This window comes from Chiroxiphia lanceolata, chromosome 18 (assembly GCF_009829145.1).
Source record: "Chiroxiphia lanceolata isolate bChiLan1 chromosome 18, bChiLan1.pri, whole genome shotgun sequence".
Classification (NCBI taxonomy): domain Eukaryota; kingdom Metazoa; phylum Chordata; class Aves; order Passeriformes; family Pipridae; genus Chiroxiphia; species Chiroxiphia lanceolata.
In genome coordinates, this window is record NC_045654.1 from 10800591 (window position 1) to 10821090 (window position 20500).

Here is a 20500-nt window from a genome sequence, read left to right on the forward strand (position 1 = left end):
AGCCCTTCCCAAGGCTTTTGGTCAGCTGCATGGTCTGGCTCCTGGTTGCTGCTGTGCTGTGCAAGAGCATCAAAACACAGGGGAACACTTGTGGGTTTCTGTGGTCTTTTATATATATATAAAACGTAAAAGCATGTGGCTTTTACAAAACAGTAGCATGTGGCTACTTTTAAGCACATGAGTGGTAACAGTGGGACTAGATTTACACGTAAAATTAGACATAGGTTTAGCTACAGAGCAAAAACAGAGAGTGTATCTGCATTTGAAGTCCTACTGAGCAATTCATAATGGTACTTTTAAAAACAACCATAATAGAAGATATATCAGTAAGTTAAAGATTCCTGAACAATTCTCTAAACTCTACAACATCACCAAGAAATTCATTGAATAACCAACCTCAACTTGGATGAAGCAAGCAGACACAGATCTAACAGAGCACCCCAAACCCCACCAAGAGCTCAGGAGACTGCATAGTGCTGACTTTTTTTCACGTGAGAGACATGGCAGAAACAATTTTCATGCATTTCCTAATAAATTAAGTAGTATATTTTTTAGGTAGTAGTTCAGTTTCACAAATGCTGGCTGATCAAACTTATCCAGAACTCTGCATTATTTGGAGCTGGTATTTTTTCTCTCTCTTTCCTTCTCCTCTGCCTCCTTCCTCCATTCTACAGGAATGCAACCCCTCTGAAATTAAGCTTCAATATCTAGGACGCACCTCTTTTAATACAACCCAGAAGCCACGCTCATACCCTTAGAAACAAGCATCCATAAAGCAAAATACACTCAGTGCCTGAATGCTAATGCAGCAATTAATCATTGTGATATCCTTGCTCTCTCCTCTGCTCATTTTCCTTTGATTTTTTGATGTCAGAACCAACTCAGTAGAAGACCACACTTTTTAAAAAATCATCTTTCAAGTAGCAACATTAAACACTTCACAGTGGAAAGCAAACAAATCAATACATATTACAGCATTCATGGGATAGTGAGTGCTATAGCTAAAGCGGCAAAGACACGTGCTAAAGTCCTTTAACACCCCCTCAGAAAAAACCAAAAGCAACCTGGACACAGCAGCAGCTTTCTTCCCAGAACCTGCTGTGCAGCTGAGCTGCCAGGGGAAAACAGTGTTACCTCTTCCTGACACCCCGAACAAACACCACTGTAACTGTGCAGCCCTGCACAGGTGTCTGAAGGGAAACTGCTCCTGCTTATTCCTCTAAAAGCACCACACAGCCACAAAGCTTGTGCCAGGGCGAGCTGGGCGAGGCAAAGCTCTCCCATTAGCACAGCATGGCACAAAAAGCACCACTGAGGAGGCCAAAAGTGACTACAAAGCAAAAGGAGAACAAGGGCAAAAATCATTTCCACCAACAACACCTATTTTGAGGTTCCACGCAAGTTTTTTTGTTTAAGCCTTCCCTTACCTTTGGAAGCACAACAGGAGCCCAGAACACGCAGAACGGGAGATTCCTGCAGCAGCAAGGGATGAGGAAGGATTGTGGTGTGTTCCAGGAGAGTTGTGCTGTGTTCTTGAAGGGTTCTGGAGTGTTCCGGTGTGTCCCAGCATCCCCCCAGCACAGGTGGAGCCAATAACGAGATCTCATTAGCTCCACATGGGCAACAGCTCCCACCTGGGGTACTCTGGTGTTTGGGGAACACTGTGACAGTGTGGGGCACGTTTGGACAGGGGCTGCACTCCCAGAGGGAGTGTGTTGTGTTCAGTGCAGCTGCACGAGCTGCATGGCATGTATGTGGGGTGCACTGCTCATGTGTGGGGTGCACTGCTCACACGTGGGGTGCACTGCTCACACGTGGGGTGCACTGCTCACACGTGGGGTGCACTGCTCACAGGGGGTGCATGGTCATACATGGGGTGCACTGCTCATGTGTGGGGTGAACTGCTCATACATGGGGTTCACTGCTCATGTGTGGGGTGCACTACTCGTACATGGGGTGCACTGTTCATTCATACATGGGGTTCACTGCTCACAAGAATTCATGCTCACAGATGGGGTGCACTGCTCACAGAGGAGGCATGTCATTCATGGGTTGCACTGCTCACACATGGGGTTCATTGCTCACAGGGGGTGCATGGTCATACATGGGGTGCACTGCTCATACATGAGGTGCATTTCTCACGTGGGGTGCACTGCTCACAGAGGAGGCATGTCATACATGGGGTGCACTGCTCACACATGGGGTGCATTTCTCATATGGGGTGCAGTGCTCACACGTGGGGTTCATTGCTCACAGGGGGTGCATAATTGGGATACACTGCTCATACATGAGGTGCATTTCTCATGTGGGATACACTGCCCATACACGAGGTGTGTTTCACACGTGGGGTGCATCGCTCAGGGGGTGCATGGTCACACACGGGGTGCCCTGCTCACAGGGGTTCATGTTTATACATGGGGTGCCCTGCTCACCCCCAGGGCACACTCACATGCCAAGAGCATTGCTGGCACGAGGGTCCCACCGCTGGCAGATGTGCCAGCCCGGGGGATGGTGACAGCTCTCCCCGTTGCTTAGCGACAGCGTCCTGCCCTGGGAAAACATTCAGCCAGCGAGGATGAAAATTCCCACCTCGTGTTTTGATGCGTTGGGCACGGAGATGCACACGTGGCAATTAACATTCATTTATAAGAACAACAAAATTATTAATCAGCTGGGATTGCAAATGATGTACCCGCACTTGAGGTTCGTTTTGGTTTGCACTGTGCGTGGTATTTAGCCAACCTGTGATTAAAGGCCAAGTTCTGAGGCCTTGAAGAATAAACTTCAGCTTTGATGTTGTTGATAGAGGCAGGATTTTTCACAGAATTAGACTTTGTGGGGAAGTAAAAAGAAATTAGGTGTTTTGCTTTTTGTCAGTGATTATGAAATCCAGGAGTATTTTAAATTCCGTCTTCTCCATCACGTATGGGACACAGGATTTTATTAGCAGAGGAGGGAAGAAGGACAATGTAGAGCAAGATTAATAAAACTAAAACGCAGAAATCATAATGACAGGAAAACAGTGTTTTGCTATTTCAAGTTAAAGGAGCTTATTCATTGTAGTATTGATCCCAATGTATCCAGAGAATGCCATGCATATTCAGAAGCAATGAATAAAATCATCTTGCATTGCTCAGTACTTGCTTGTAATGGTATTTATCACTTTTTTATCATCATGGCTCTCTGATTTTTCAACAAACAGTTCATGTTGATTTATGGACAAGAACTAAATTTTCTGCCCTGCTTTTGATTATTTCCCTGTCTTACTCCTGAGTAATTCTGTTTTACTTTGCCAGACTTTTGCATCCAAAGCTATGGATCCACCTACCAACTTGTTACTATTTGTGTGATTCACACTCCTGCGTACAGCAGTTGCCGAATACCTTGGTATTCAGGTCAAAACTTGGGACCATAATCTACTGACTGAGAAAATGGTGCTACTGCCTTTAAATTACTAAGGGTAAATGGATAAAATAATTCCTTAACTGAAGTGCTATTAAGCTACAGCGTTAGAGGAGAAAGACCAGAGTTCCCATCAAGGTTTCCTTCCATTACCTCAGATCTGTCACGTTTATTACTTTGAATCTTTTGCTTATAGCTAGAGAATCAGCATTAGTAAGTGACACAGCAAACTAGAATGAAATTCCCCTCCCAGTGCAGAGGGCAAAGCCAGATCTGTGATCACTTCTATCCCTCCTTCACACAAGTTTGGCAACACCTCGGTGCATGCAGATATTACCAGACTGAGCTTTTCCTTGCAGTGGTACAAAGCTACTTCACATGAGTTTTCACTCTGCCAGCCAGAATATGTCGAATTGGCAAGATTTATTCTCAAAAAGAATTTTAAGAGAAAAAAAATTATAAAGTTCACACCAGATATTATTTGCATTAGGTCGTTGAACCAACGTGCGTGACATTTGCTCTGTCAACCATCAGTTTGTAGATGAGCAGCAACAGTCAAGGACTTCATACTTCAGCCTGAGCCTTGCTAAGAATAGTTCTCCTGATAATTAAACACTAATGTTCTTTCATGAGTACATTATAATGAAATAAATTGCTTCTAGGGAACAATAAACTACAGGCAGCATCTGAAGCATTTTAACAGCACAGAGCATTTGGCTGCTACAAGATTCACTGGAAGAGGAAAAAGGTAATAGCATCTCAGAAACAATTTAGAAAACAATCTTCTGAACTTTTCAGTGTTTGTAACAACAAACTGGGACACTCCAATGTGTGATTTTACTCATTCTCAATGACTCAGTGCCACCTGGAATGGAAACACACGGGTGATGCTCATCTGTGAAGCAGAATCTCCCTGCAAGGACAGCGTTGGGCACAGTGACTCTGGGGTCAGGGGGAGGTTAAGGTAGGTTTGGGACATGTGGTGTGCCCTGAGGACATCCCAAAACAGTTCTCTTTAGTTTTCCTTGCTTAACTCTTATTGCAGCATCTCTCTGCTGTACTTTGGACGTGAAGACTGCCTGTAACTCAGCTGGGTTAACATTACCCTCTGTGCTGCAGGTAGCTCAGACGATGTGTTAGTGGTGGACTTGGCAGTGTGGGCTTACAGCTGTACTTGATGATCCTAAAGGTCTTTTCCAACCTAAATGATTCTACTACACAACCGTGAGAACCACTGCACTGTTCCTTCAGCCCCCAAAACCAACCATATTTTGGGTTAAAGTGCTTCTTTCCTGCATGGAAACGCTTGACCCTTTGGCCTCCACGGTTAAACTGAACTCGGGTGGTGCTTGATGCTTGGAACTGTGAGGAGCTGTTCACAAGACTCAAGGTATTTTTACACAAATCTGATTTGCAGAGTCAGAGGCCTGAGCTCCCTCTGAAGGAGGAGGAGTTGAAAGCCCTGTGCTGCCAGGGAGTCTGTCTGGCCGGGACAGCTCCCTACAACTGTCAGACACTTCACAGCATCTCTTGGGACACAGCAAATTCAATACGAATGCCAGACAAAAGCCAGGCTCCTCACACAGCAACGTGTAATTTTCTTCTAAAGCAGGATAAATGAAATTATCATTGCAGCTTCCCACTACTTAAGGTGTGCTATAGAAATATTTCTAAAGAATTGAGAAAGTGTATTGCATATATGTTTTCAGTGAAATGAAATTGTGCATGTACCTCCCTAATTTAAGATATTATCCTGCCATTATCAAACACTTTAAAGGTAAGCAGTAAGCACAGCAGTCAAAAAAATTTATCTGTCTATTCTCTTGCTGCAGGGCAGCAGAAAGGGATTTTGTCTTTCTGTCTCGGCTACTTCAACATCTGAATGCTTGTGGAAAATACATATTTCTGTCCTAATGCTTTTAAAAGTAACTGGGTTGAGCCTCCTCTGCTTGAAAATTGTTAGCTGCTACAAAGAGTTGATACTATGCATGTTTTAAAAGAATAAAGCATATTCATTTTTATAGTGCAATTTCCAAGCAGTGTAAGCTGCTCATGTTAAAGACTATCTGGCATCCTGCTCAGAAGAGCTATTGTGATTGTTGCTAGGAACATAAAAGTATACAGAGATCATGTTGAGTCATGTGGAACACAGAAGAGAAATCTTCCTTCTACTGCTCTTTGAGAGTGGCACAATTGCTTGTACATTGGCCTTTATCCAAGACAGATGGATTATCACTAGAACAAATTTCAGTAAACCCTCCTTGCATTTACATAATGTAAGTTTCTAACATTTAACCAATTAAAAGAATTGGTGCTTATAGCTTTAAAGAACTTGTAGGTTAATTATGACTCTCTCTGTGGATATGATGGAAGTGATAAAATAAAGCACTTTGGTACTTAAGGAACCTGCTCAGTGGTTTACACTACATGGAGCAGAATACTTTGTTGAAGGACTTTTTTTGCTTGAGGAAGAACAATCAGTGTTGAATTTCTATTTGTTTTCAATACACAAATCCCCTCCCTTAGTATCTGTTCTATCAGTGGAAGTCTTTTAGGATGCAACTGACTTTTTTGAAGTTATGAAGATACAGTTCTGTTTTATGTGAAGAAGCTCAAGACAGCATTTCTTGGCTGTATTCTAAATTTTACCTCTTTATTTGAACTCTACAAGTCCTTACAGTTCAGATATACACAGGTCCTTTGCAAGAGTCTTCACACCAGTAAGAACAAAGCTGTGTTTTGGTTGAAGTCTGTAACTCAGTACAGAATAAGTTGAGAAAGTATTTAATTTTTTTTTTTTTCAATTATCTTGGTTTCCTTTCTTGTTGTGACTCATTTCATTCTGAAGATGCTTTTTCTTTTCAGGGTAAGAAAATAGACATTAAAACTCTTAGAGAAGTGTGAGAGTTCTGGCACACAGCATTCAAATATAATGAAAAAACAGAGCAGGCAACTAAATTGTAACAGAAAAGCTTCAGTGGATTCTCCTGTTTACACTGAATGGAGGTTATGCCAAATGTTTGCAAAATGTAATAAGTATTTTTTATTACTATAACAGGGCATAGAGCCTTCAATCATCATCCACTAAAATTCAAAACAACTCTTGCTGTGTTGGGTGCTGCACAAAGATTGAGTCAAAAGTCAGTACTAATAAAATCAAACAATCAAGGGAATCAGATCGGGGGGAAAAAAGAGAGAGAGAAAAAAAAAAAGTGGGGAATTAGGATTTATCAGCTGATTTTTCCAAGGACATTCAGAAAGTTTTCAACTGAACCAAACATTAAAATCCAGAGCTCTGCAGCCCTGTTATCTCCAGCCTTAAAGAACTGCCTGTCTCAAAATGCAAAGAAAACTTTTCTGACCTGTTATGTTTTTTGTTCTGCCCAATTTTATTACTTTAAACTACAGAAGTTTTTTCTAACCGTGGAAGTGGTCCAAACACATTTAGAGGACATTGAGTTTTCCTCTGTGAAAACTAAGTATTAAGAAACATTAAAGCTCCATCTTTTCATTTCTCTACACTTGATCAAATTTAAGATTGCATGTTAGTTAAAATAAAATAAAAACAAACAAACAAACTAATCCTTTTTCTGTGAAATCCAGCTCTGTGTTTACTTACTTTTTTTTATCTTCTTTTTCTTTTCCATTTTGTTCTGTTATATAAAAATAGGTCTCCTGGCAAGTAATATCAGTTAATAGCAATTACTTAAAGTATATTTTGTTTGGTAAAGAAGCAAAAATCACCCTTGATTTCTTGACACATTCTGTAATCCATGTCATATGGATGGCTACATAACTCTTTCTAATGCCTAATAAAATATACTGCTGAACAGCACACTCATTACATATTAAACTGAGAATTCTGTTGCATAAGCACTGATGTGTGGTTTGAAAACAATAAAACCAGCATGGAGTTATGAATTACAATCAGTTTTCTGCGTTTCTGATTCATAAAAATACATTTTTATGTCCTCTCCTTACCCAGCATTTGAACTTTTCATCCAGCCTATGCCAAGTGAATGCAATCAAAACATATTGTCTTTATTTACTGGTAGATAAGAAGATGGCCCATTGTTTCTAAATTTGGCCTCACATATATGTTCAGAAGGTTGTTTTTCTTTCTTCTTGTCATTCTTTGTTTTATTTTGTTCTCTAGGTTGGAGCTCACAAAATTTGAATTTCCTCCTCTGAATGTTTTTGAATTCCCTGCTACTTCCCTGTGTACCATTTTGATATTCCAATTAAAGAAACTTGGATTTTACATATATTTGTGTTTTGTTTGGTATTCCCATTCCTCTCCCTCTCCTTCCAGTTTCTCAGAAGAGATGATTACATAGGAACAGCCAATCTCAAAATAAACCCAGCAACCACAGCCTTTAAGAACTCTGTTGTTTTCCATGATTTCAACATTCCTTAAATCTCTAGCAGCACAAACTCCCCATACACAAATAACTTTCTTTTTGCCCTAAAGAATGTAATTTGTAGCAGAACCAGAGCATCAGTAACTCCAGCAGTGCATTGTGATGGGGAGAGGTAACAGAGAATCAACATCATCTAAAGGAGCAAAATGATTATCATTTATTGTCACCACTCAGCATTGTTAATCCAGATTAACAGTCAATAGGCTCAACACAGGGAGAAAGGATAATAAAGAGGCAGTTTCTAGTGAATAGCTTGTGATGTGAAAAGGAATTAGCTCACAATGCTGTTATCACCCCCACAGCTACTCCCTGGGCTTGGGTATTACAGCAGAGATTGATTGTTCTTGGTACAAACCAATGGCTTTATTGGCCATTATTGTCTGATAAATACACAGAATCCATCAGACCAACAGCACAACTGATTCTTAGGTAGAATTCACTAGAAAATCCAGGTACTAATCACCACTATCATAACAAAACCCCAATGATTCATTAATGAATTTCATCGTGAGGGAATAAATTCAGCTAATGCCATCAAATTCATTTTAGACACAACACTGCTCCTGAACATCGTAGTGTTGGAAGGAAACAATTCAGGAAAACGTGAAAAGCGTCTCTGCTGTGCTGGATTTCTACAGAACCAAAGTTCAACAGCTATTTTTCGGCTTGAATGACTTTGATGTGAGGAAGAAGAGGAAAAAAAAGGTGGAACAAAACAGGTTTTGCTGAAAGTGTTGCCTGCAGGTGGGTGTCTGGCTCAGGCTACCCCGAGCTCAAACACCCGAGCAGCTCTGCAGGCAGCAGGGCCTGTCAGAGCTGAAAGGTGCAGCACACAAAAAACACAGGCCAACAGCCATAAAAGAGAGTGCAGAAGAGTCTGATGGAATAATACACTCTGGTACAACACTTTAATATTCTCCAAGGAAGACTAGAAAGACAAACTTTATGACTTCTATCTGCAAAACAAGAAATCGTGGATTTCTTATTTAATAGCCTGTCTGATGGCTTCTGCCATTTGAACAATTTCCAGAATGCAATCTTTCATCACTGGGTTTCAATACTGCATTTTTAAAATGGGATTATATGACAGAGGATGTGGGGATTATAGAGAGAGGCTAAGAAAAGGTTAATATGAAGCAAGAATAAAAAATGCTAATTGTATAAAATATTGGCTCAAAATAAAATCCGTGGGATTTATTTTCACAGATAAACAAAAATACTTTCTGTTTTGGATTAATAGAAGCCAATGTACCTTAATACAATTTTTCCATTCAAACTGAAATATGCACTGTTCATCCAGCTCCATTTTCAGCTTGCAAGAGGCCAAGCCCATGCACATTCAGTGAATTCTTAGGGCTCAGCTGCTGCACAGTAACAGTCACTGGCTTGGACACCAAAGCAACTTCCCCAGCATCGAAAGAGGTTCCTGGCACAGGCAGAAAAATGAAGTCTTGCCCATCCTCTGATCATCTCTCCAACAGTTTTTCATCTGCTCAAATTTAAATAGCAAGCCAATTAAAGGAAACTTCATTATTTTAGAGAACAGGAGCTAATCAATGAAGAAAGAAGATTCCTTCCACCAAAAAAATAAGTCCAACAATATTTTTGGGAGGTACCTATTTCAAGGAGAGGCAAAAGGAACATTAAGCTTTTTAGCTGAAAAGATGAAATCACTGTAGAGTTTCCAGCCGCTGGCATTAACCCACGTTCACATTAACCACCACAGCAGTGTAGGATGATTTGTGCAAATTCAGACACACAGAAGTTAATGCTTTAATCAACAATGATACTGAACCAAAAGTTTGTGATGATAAAATAAATATGAAGACTAGTTTTGCAAGTACAGATTCTAAAATATCTCTTGAAGCCCAATGATACACATTTTTGTCAGGACCTGCAATTTTAAATGAAAGGGTATAATTTTGCTGCTCAGATAATGGAAAATTTATTAACAGCAAGAACAGTGACTGAAATAGAAGATACTTATCCTGGGATTTGTTTACTTTATGAAGGTTCCAATTTGCTTCTCGACTATACTGACTTAGCTCAGGAAAAGTTTAACTGAAGTTAGTAATGTTTGCCACTTTAATGCTCACATAAGCAGAAAAGAAACAGACTGGATCTTGTAATCAAGTAAATAGAACGTGCATAAGTGATTTACACAATCTGAACTTTATCTTGCAGCTACAGAGAGGAAAAAGGAGACAGAAAGGTTCCTGGTACACTATGTTGGATCCAAACTGTGTGATATTTTAGAAGATACATCTGCCAGTGCTTGGGAGACCTAAGAAAGAGGCAAAGTGGAATCTCCCAGAGCCTTTTGGTCTGGAGCTGAATGTTGAGCAGAGCTGATTTAAAGGCAAGGCATGGAACTGGCGCCAGCCCGGAGGCGCCTGTGTGCTTAAAGGTACTGGAACTCCCCGGATAACAAATGGAAGCACTCTGCAGTGCCATGTTTGTCACAAGGGCCCAAGGGCTCACAATTCACCACTATTTGTCTCCCAGAGCTTGATTTGTTAACCTTGTGGCGGCCTGTCTTTTCTTCAGTGTTGTACACGGAGTAATTATGGGTTTCACACCACAGTGGGTTGCCAGGGCACCTCCCGGAGCTCAGGGCAGCGATGCAGACACAGAATTACAGACAGATGCCTGCAGTTGTGATGGCTACATTAATTTGCTCCTTTCACAGGTCACGGCTTTGGGGAGGTGCTTTATTATCCAGACTGCTCAGCAGGGATAGGCTTGCTGGGAACTAATTGCTGGAGTTCCCTCCTACCCATAGATATTGAGAGAGACCCATTCTCAGTGCCAGGGGAGCACTTGGGGTGGCTGATCCTGACATGAAGGTTCTGTGTTTCCTCATGTGCCAATCTGCATTGCTGTCCTTGTGTCTTGTATGAACAACCCCAACTGGGTGAAAGGAGTTTGGAGGAACAGATTTAAGTGTGAACCAGCTCTTCCACCTCTGCCCAGGCTCATCCACTGATGACTTCTGGACTGCAGTAAGAAGCAACATGTAGGCAGCACAGAGAGAGAGATGCAGATGGTTTTAAAAGTGCCTTAGGAGCTCAGGGGTTAAGGCTTTAGAATACTCCTACCCACTGCAGGTTGCTTTTGAAAATGGAAAGTGCAAGTGTTAAGTCTGCATAAAATTTTGTCTGTTTTGCTTAATGCAGCAGCTGGTGAGGTCACGCTGCCTTTTCTGAGTGCAGTGCCAGACACAGATGTGCTGTGGTCAGTCAGTTGGATCTTATGTTCCTCTTTTCTATCCCTTCCTATCTCTGAAATATAAAGGAGTACTCACACTGGCTGGGATCTTTCAATGTGTTATCAGGCCCATAACTCAGCCAGCAGCCAAGAGTTTTAACTTTGTGACGCTTTACTTTTGAGAAAAAAAGCTGGCAGAATCACAGTCCTGCCTCAGTAAATGCTTAGGTTTATATATGTATCTATAGAGAAATAAAAAAGTAGAGTTTAGGTTTGCTTGGCCTCTGATTTGATTCAGAATATGTGATGACAACAAGTGAATTAATTTTACACATGTAAAGTAAAACTGCAAACATGTATTTAAGATGTAGCTCATGCATGAAGTAATTGGGAGCTCATGCACACATTGATTGGGTGCTCATGCATAACTTATCTGGGCACTCATGCATAAATTAATTAGGCACTCATGCATGAGCTAATTGTTCATTCATGCAGAAATTAACTGGGCATTTATTAGCACCTTTATGCTGGTTTAGGTGTCGTTTTAGAGAACCCACTGAGGTCTAGATAGAAGACCAGGATCTAGTGATCACCACACCAGATGTGTGGGGAGCCACAGCACTGGTTTTAGTAGAACTAAAGGTTCTATTAAAATAGATTTTAGTCTTTGTAGAACTTCACAAAGCTGGGCTATCTGGCACCATGAATGGCATGTCTGAATAGTTATTCAATCAGATACACCTTGAGGTGGATTTTCCAGTCCCACTGCCAAACAAAAGCTACTCCAGTGATATTAACAGGCTCCTACTACTGTCAGCAAGCAAAGATTCATGATCAAGATTTTTTAAATGCAAGAACTGTAGATAATTTGCAATATTCAGTCCTTTCAACCACTGCAAAATCTGAACCACTGAAAAAACCTTTGCACTTAGTGAAGTGCAGGTAGAATCATACCAAGAGACAGGAGAGGAATGGTGAACTTTCACTTACAAGGTTCAAAAGTTTGATTAAATGTGGTAATACAATGAAGAATAAACCTTCCAACTTTATTTTCTACCTAACAGCCAGGCTTCCCTTGCAATACTGGTTTAGAGTTTTGCTGCAGCCTTTAAAAGTTGTTGCCCACATTTATTTCAGGCTTCTGTTGTTCTTTTACTCCGTATCCACCTGCCACAAGCTTCTTCTCCCTTGCAAGCTTTTTAAGGTTTTGTTCGTATAAGTGAGGTTTTGTTCAGCTCATGCACAGCTGTTTTGGGCTGTTTGAGACATCAGACAGTGTTTTACAGGCATCAGAAGGATTGACACGTTGGGGGTCTCTGTTTTCCATTATCACCTTTTAATTCAAAGCCAGGCATTTATTAACACCTTTGTGCAACAAAGGAGAGATATTGCCTGGTTTGTGTAAATGTAGAAGTGCCCTGGGACTGGCAGAGTTCTGGTGGGGACAGTGCTGCAGTAGGTGACTGTATGACAGTGTGAGCTCAAAAGGGAAGGTGGAAACACGTAGAAATATAAAAAATTCTGGTCTGTTTGGCTTTCACAGGATATCTGCAGGTGTAGATGAGGAGGTGACTCTTCCCACACCCAACCACTGCAGCACACAGAGCCCTGTATCTCATGATCAGCCTGAGTCCACCCTCATCTGTCACCTGAACCCAGCCTTGCTGGGCACTGTTAAGCTTGGGAAGAAGGGAGGGGTGGGGGAAAGGTGTTTTAAGATTTGGGTTTGTTTCTCATTACCCTTCTCTGCTTTGATTTGCAATAAATTAAATTAATTTTCCCCAAGTCAAGCCTGTTTTGCCCGTGACAGTAATTCCTGAGGGATCTCTCCCTGTCCTCCTCTCAACATATGAGCCTTTGGTTGCATTTTCTTTCCCCTGTCCAGCTGAGGAGGGGAGGGATGGAGCAGCTTTGGTGGGCACTTGGTGTCCAGCCAGGGTCAGCCCATGACAAACTTCTAGCAAGAACATTTGTTCCTGCTGCTGCCTTGATGCTATGATTTGAGAGGCTTTCAGAAACATTTCACTGCTCCTTCAGTGCCTTCTTTCTCCAGTTCCATCATGTAAACAGTTATCACTGGTTAATCCATACAGGGTTTGGTTTAAAAAAATGAAATTAAAGCTTCTTTTTCTGGTAATTTTTAGCAATTTTTTTTTTCTCTGCACACTCTTGAGTTCTGCCTCTTGGAAGCTCAGAGCTCCTTTTAATCAGCATTCCAGACCACAAAGCTGTCTTGTGGTTATTCTGTTACTTTGAAATGACTGAGTGTGGGAAGGATACCAAAACCCCTCAATTGATCTTTTAACTTTAAGATACAAAATACATTTTCTCTCCACTGGTGGTCTCTTGTCTGCAGTTTAGCTATTAACTCACAGAGGTTCAAGGATCCAGCTAGGCTGCAAGTACAAACATATGTTTCCAAGCAGGGGAAGCTTTTTTTTTTTTTTTTTTTTTTTTAGGAAGTCTGATCAGCTCCTTCTTTGACAGAGAAAGCAAACTTGATCTAAACTTGATCCTTTATTGACTATCTTTAATGTCCTGCATCACTTTGGACTTTAGTGGCTACTTAAGTATCTGCAGTTGTGACTTTTTAGTCTGCTCATTCAACTTATTTCAACCTTGTTGTCATTGAAAAGGCAAAATTTGTAGTTGATAAATGGGAGAAACTACAAATGTTTATTATTACTATTAGTATGGCCATTCATATTATTTTTGCAAACTCAAAAGTTTTCTTGACACAGTTGTGTTTTTAACTTTTTTGATTTATCTTATAGCCTCATGATTTTAATCCAAGACTACACGTGAGGTTAAGACCTTCCATGAACTCCAGGTAATAATATTATATGTTTGGGAAAAAATACATGACCATTAAGATCCTTTTCATGACTGTCATTCATTCAGGTTGGCAACAAACTTCAAAAGCCAAGGGAGCTTTGTTTTGAGTTTAATTGCAAACTTCCCAGGGAGGTTTGTATACTCTTTCTAACACAACCTTTGATGATTTGGCCATGCAAAAGATTTGTTTTGATGCTTTTCAAGCTGACACAAGGGTTAGCCCCGTAAAGAACCAGCAAGGCATAAAATGGAGTCTCCAGAGTTCTTTAGATTAACGCCCATCATCCAGGGCTGATATTTTTTAAGACAGGTTTCTAATTACTGTGCCATTTATACCAGAGCTGTGCACCAGTGGTTTTTAAAGGCATCTGGAACAATGTTTCTTGAAATGTGTGTGGTACAAGACTGTCAGCAACTTCTAAAAGAGCTCTCTGCTCTCTAATGCTCCCAGTGTGCTCACCAACCCAACACACTGAGTGCACCCCAACACCTCTCTCCCATCTTTATTATTCACTTGTGAGCTTCTCCAGGCTGGATGGAGGCTACAGAAATTGTAGATATGAATTCCCAAAAGCACAGGGAGAACAGAATAAACACAGCTCCCATTCAGCCACACTTCCAGGAGGCAAAAGGAAACTTGGCCACTAAAAAATTGATCTCTGGACATTTTCGTGTCAGGATCTCATAATTTGTGATGAATTTTTCTGTTTAACTACTGCTGTAAGCACACATCGAAAGTCAGCTCCCACATGGATTAAAGTTCTGCTGCCTGTATAGTTTTGGCTGATTTGAGCAACTCAAAACATAAATAGTGCAGCTGAAACCAGCAGAGCTACTCCAAGTATTGCTCCTCAGTAGGTGAATCTGTTGAATGGGAAGATTTCCTGTGTAAGGTCCTTGCTGCTTTGGAACTTCATGTAAATACATGGAAGAAAGTATGTGAAAACGAAGGGATACAGTAGGACACAGAAATTTTGTGGGATGCAGGATTAAGACAATTTCAAGCACGTGGCAAGAGAATGAAGCCCAAGATACACAAAACCCTCCAGCTTGTCAGGATGGATACTAAGGCAACTTTCACTTTCCCACATCTGAACCCAGCAAGACCTTGGCTTTCCCATTCAAGAACAGAAGGTGGTTTAGATGCATCTAAAATTCTTTGCACCCTTCTGACTTTGAAATGCTTCCTGCTGTTCATATCTTCTTTCTACCACCACTGTCCTCATCCTTTCAATTTTTCTTGCCTTTATTCTTTTTCCATTCTTTCGCCTCTGTGTAACCCGTAGCCACAAAATCCTACAGAACTCAATAAAGTTTGTGTGCTGGCAGCACCTACCCAAAAGGCCACGGCTTGAAAGGCAATTGGAAGTTTTCAGAAGGTATTCCAGCTCTAGATTCCAACTTTTCCAACACAGGTCTGTAAGGCTCTCACCCCTCACATTATCCATGCTGACCTATATTATTTGTGGCACATTTTTAATCTTCCTACTTCTGACCCCAAGGGAAAGGGTTTTAGTCTTTAGCTTGTATCTTGGGCAGCTCCCATGGTTACCTACCCCAGCTCACAAGGACTTCAGCTCTTGGCTGACCCTCCTTCACCTGCTCTGGATGAATTTACAGGGACTATTGAAAAGTTTGACTTCAATTAACTATCACTAGCAACAACTAAAGGCAGAAAAACAACTACTTTACTATAAAATTGAATCCATATCATTTTGTACAGTATTATACAGACTGAGCAGATACAGGGTACAATTTATGGAAGAAAAGAGGATCTAAAAGAATGTAACATCACTCAGAGCAGGTTAAGAGATACTTGACCAGGGAAGGTCAGCAAAACTTTCAAAAGTTTTGGATAGAGAAAACTGCAGCTATCTCAGCTGGTGATGACTGAAAACTCATAGTTCAACCTTACACCTCACATCTAAGAATTTTACATCTGTGTAACAGCAAGAAGACTAAGGAATATTAGAAAAAAAACCCCAACTTCTGAAGATGGCAGGAGGATTTCTGTGTTGGTCTGTTGTTGACTGTTAAAACATTCACAGCTTCTAACCAGAATGTTTCATTTCAACAAAGTCTCTTATAAGGTCAGTCATCCTTGAAGAAACTTTGGGACATGAAAACGAATATAAAAGGATAAGGTGGAAATACTAAGTATAAGTACAGTTTTCCAGCACCTCCACTTGCAAAGAAAGAGTCTGAAATAGCTCTCAGCCTCTTTTTTTTTTTTTTCTATTCTTATAAGCTTTAGCTTCTATTCTTATACACAAGCTTTAAGTTTGTCCCATTCTAAAATTCACAGAACTTCTCAGGATACAATTAGAACTATGCTTGGCCTCAAGCATTCACATCTGTCCCTCTCCTCTGCTGTAATGCACAGATAATCATTGCAGATCACTCCAGAAGTGGCAGGTATTTCCCTTGAAATTAATATTCCTTATTCTCTCCTTTACTCTGCAAGTGATTTTTGCTATTTCTGTGTGATTCTTTCTTATTATTCAAGATCTGGATGCTGGATATGAACTATGTTACCTTTAATTTAGCTGCTTCAAGCTGTTTGCCAGGGAAACATCAACAACTTTATACAGGTCAGATGGGCAACTAACATCTCTATAAAGCAGCTCTGGGGGCAGAATGCCACTTAAAGACTATTCAATTAGCATTCCCTTTCTCTCTCTGAGGTCAGGAAGCATCTGCAAAGTACTCTGCTCCCACCCAGGCTGTTATGGTTCTGTACAAAACCTGCATTGCTGCTTGCACTCACCAATGGACAGCTGTTGCTCCAAGAGTTCATACTCAAAATTTGACAAAAGACAGAATATTTCTAGAGGGTGTTAGAAAGCCCTGCCCTCTGATATGGGAGCCACTACTGTACAAGAAAAAGTAGGAGACTTCAAGCCAGAAGACCAGTTTGAAAGCCAAACAATCTCCTTCAGTGTCTCTGGTAAGCCCAGAACTAAGCCTGGGAATGAAAAATGAAGTGAGATCTGCTAATGGATGGGCATTTCATGGAGCTTTACAGTGTTAGGACATCCAAGACTGATTCTGAGCTTATGCAGCAGTTAATTTATTACTGGGCTAATTGAATAATGCATGAGACCTTCCACCTTAGACTACTGAGCTCCCTTTATGATTGCCATCCCAGTTCTTGAAGGGCTGTGATAAACCTCTTCAGTACCTACACTGAAATATTCTGAATGTCATCTTGCCTAAGTATTCTAAAATATAGCATGGTGACTGCACATTATTGAAATGTTGCTGAGATTTGGCAAGTATTTAATGGTGCTTTCCATATTTTCCTCTGAATTTTTATCATCCCAATCAATTCAGACTATGATGTAACATTCAGATCTTAATAAGGCTGTAAGCAAGCATTCATTTCCTTTATAATTTCTATTCATTACAGAGCATTGCTAATGCATTTTAAGGCTCTGCTATTAATTCATTTACATTGGCTGTCTTTTTAATTGCCTATTAAGTACCTGAACTCATTTGAGAGATTTACATGGAATTGTTGCCAAAAATGTCTTGTGCAACTGCACCAGATTCTTTCTCTGCCTGAGTTCTCTATTGTTTCCATGCCATATTTATCATGGTTACTTTCCTTTTGCACAGCTAGCCTTTCAGCAGCTTAGATCTAAAAGCATTTAAAGCAACTATTCTCTTTAATTATCTTCCTCCATTTATCTTTCCACTAATACTAAAAAAAAAAAATAAACAAAAAAAACCCCCACAAAAAACCCCTGCACAACAAATCAACAGGTTGGGTCAGATGTTGGTCAGGCATTAATTATTCACAATGAATAACTGTGTAATCTATAAACAGCATAAACTAAAAATTAAGACTTGGCCCTGCAGCCACATTTTTTCCTGCTTAAGCCAGGAGGGAGAACACACTGACATCCATTTGTCATGGCTGAGTGCTACTGAGATCTGAAAAACAAAAGTTTGACTTCACAGGTTAAACTGAGCATCACCCAGGAGGTTACAGGACCCAGTGGAAATGAGCAGGAAAACGGGGAGCAGCAAATGAACAGGAAGAATGGAAAACACGTGGATTTAGCCAAAATCTCCACCCTACCAGTGTTAGTGTGAACTGAGGAGGGCCATGGCCCAAAATAGAAACCTTTCCTTGGTGATATTTTCAGAAATCCCATGAAGAATTTTTGGCTGCATCAGGATGAGATAGTTTACATAACTGTAAAATAGCTTCACTTATTGTCTTAAGTAAGATAGTAACAGGAACTCAAGGTGACGTTCTCTCCTCTACCTGCAATCACTCATCTCTAACAAAAATCTCCAACTTAATCTGAAGCCAATCTTCAGGGAGAACATCTCAACAGCAGAACCACCTCACTAAATTGTGTCTCCAGGTCCTCTGCTCGCTACCAGGTCTTTATGTCAAGAAGTTCAGTAACATCTGACAAAAAAATGTGGAATGACTAGCCTCCAGCTCAAATTCTGAGGCTAAAAGATGAACTTTTCCTCCAAGAAAAATTTTAAAAGTGCAAAAATTTTGCAATGCCATGTTGGGAAGAAAACGAGACATTTTTTGCATCCCAAATTCAGTAGAATATTTTCCCAATCATAGCATGGAGTGACATGACTGAGGTTTACCATCTGAGACAGCTTGGCCAACAGACCATTCCACATCATATCCTCCAGTTTCCCAAATCCCCAGTCTTGAGTAAGTTGCCAAGAAAATAGAAATAGTTTTGAAGCCGAATCCATCAGAAGATTCACTGACAGGAACACATCGCTGCACAACCCTTGCACTTTACAAAAAGACATTTTCCAGGGGAAGAATATTCCACTGGAAAATTTGTCTCTCTCAGTAATTGGCTGATGCCCTGAAGCAGGAGTGCTTATACCTTTTTTCCCCCTTCTGTAATCTTATCTAACATAGCTGTGGATGTTCCTATTATCCATACAAATGTCTAATCCCTTTTGAATCCTTCTAAGTCCTTATCTGTCCCACAGGGTAAATTTTCTTTGTGTAAAAACCCTGATTCCTTTTAGCCTTTTTAAAATTTGTAAGTGATCCATCTCGCTTGTCCTTGTGTTATGAGAAAGGGTAAATAGGAGTTTCCTTCCACCTGCTGTGTATTGTTTTGCATACTTCTTATACATTCTTATTTTATGGGGTTCTCCACTAGGATAATATTCTTAATCCTTTTCAGCCTCATTTCATAGGGAGGCTGTTGGTTTAAATAGGACCTTCTTCTCCCTTTGGATGGAGAAGGGAATAAAATTAAGAGATCTAAAATATATAATTTGATTCAGCAGAACTGTCATTTTATGCAAGTATAATTCCATTGAAATCAGCATCTCCTAATGTGTGAGGCTTGTCTGTCTGCTCTGTCTGTGCCTGGAATGGCACCATATCATTTTCTGTCCTCTTCTGCATATCAGCTAGCATTTTTATCCTTTTTTTTTTTTTTTGAAGCACAGCTGTACACTGAGCAGAAGGCTTCCTGCAACTATCCAGAGCAATTCCCAAGTCTTTCTGTGACCTGGTTCCAAATAATTTGGACACTAATAACATGCCCAAACAGAAAGCTCTGGGAGAGACAATCTCTGGGCTGATTTCACTGCCTGAAATGTGCTTGGCAAGGAACAGAAGATGGATGGGGGAGGAGGGAGAGTCCACATGTGGCTATTTATTTTAAGACATGTAAATGCCTGGCAATACTTTTGTTCTGTAATGCTTTATACCAACAGTTGAATCTTAATAAGAGATCAAGTTATAGTTTATTTTATCCAGAGCCCCCATCTTTACTTGCATTAACAAATATCTCAGCTACTATTGTGTAGTGGTGTGGATAAATGGAAGATTATTATCCCCACTGTACAGATGAGGTCATGGCACACAGGAAGAGTTGATGTTATGCCCAGTGTCTCATAAGACATTCCTTATGAAGGTGGAAATTGAATCTGAAGTTTCCAAGTCACAATCTGGAACTTCAAACACAAACCACTGTTCCTTATTCCTTAGGGAAAGGAAAGTCAAACTGAGAAACCAACGTTCCTTAATTTCCTTGTACACCTTTTAATTCTCCCATGTCCATCTACTCCTACCAGTCAGGGGGCTTAAAACTGTTTGTTTGTCTTCCTTTTTCAAACTTGGTATCTTTGGGGGGCTGGCACACTAGAGAGAGAGAGATGTTTAACACAGAGACAATCCACTCACAGTGACATGGAAGTCTCAAGGAAGGCAAAATGCTTTAATGCACTGAGTAGCTTCTGAATAGTAATTAATGAACATGTATGAGATGTCCCAGTAATGCTCAGCTCCACAGAGGAAGCAGAAGCAACAGAGATAAGGCAGCTCTTTTTCAGCCAGCACTGCTGATAATTAAGTGACCTTGTCAGAAATTAGAGATGTTTACTGATTCAGCAGAGAATACACGAGGAGAAAAAAGAAAAGACAAAATTGCCTTTATATGTCAAATCAACTCTAAAACAATCCCGGCTTAAGGTAGAAGAAGACTTAAAAAACCTGCCACCTGAACCTTTATTTTCAGAAGCCAGTATATAATGGAACTAATGTGACAAAAGCTTGAAGAATACCTTTGTGCATTTTTGCATTTTTATATATGCAAATCAAGTAAATGTAGGGCTTGGGGCTGCTT

The 20500-nt window shown here is 40.5% G+C and overlaps 2 long non-coding RNA genes across 2 annotated transcripts in view; both read right to left on the bottom strand.

The window, feature by feature from the left end:
- The window catches only part of LOC116795843, a 108052-nt gene extending 106538 nt beyond the window's left edge, over positions 1-1514 (bottom strand). Inside the window, exon 1 of the long non-coding RNA XR_004360175.1 lies at positions 1428-1514. This is a non-coding gene — a long non-coding RNA (uncharacterized LOC116795843). The remainder of the gene's footprint in view (positions 1-1427) is intronic.
- Positions 1-20500, bottom strand: part of LOC116795842 — a 247218-nt gene that overhangs the window by 167903 nt on the left and 58815 nt on the right. The window lies entirely within an intron of this gene.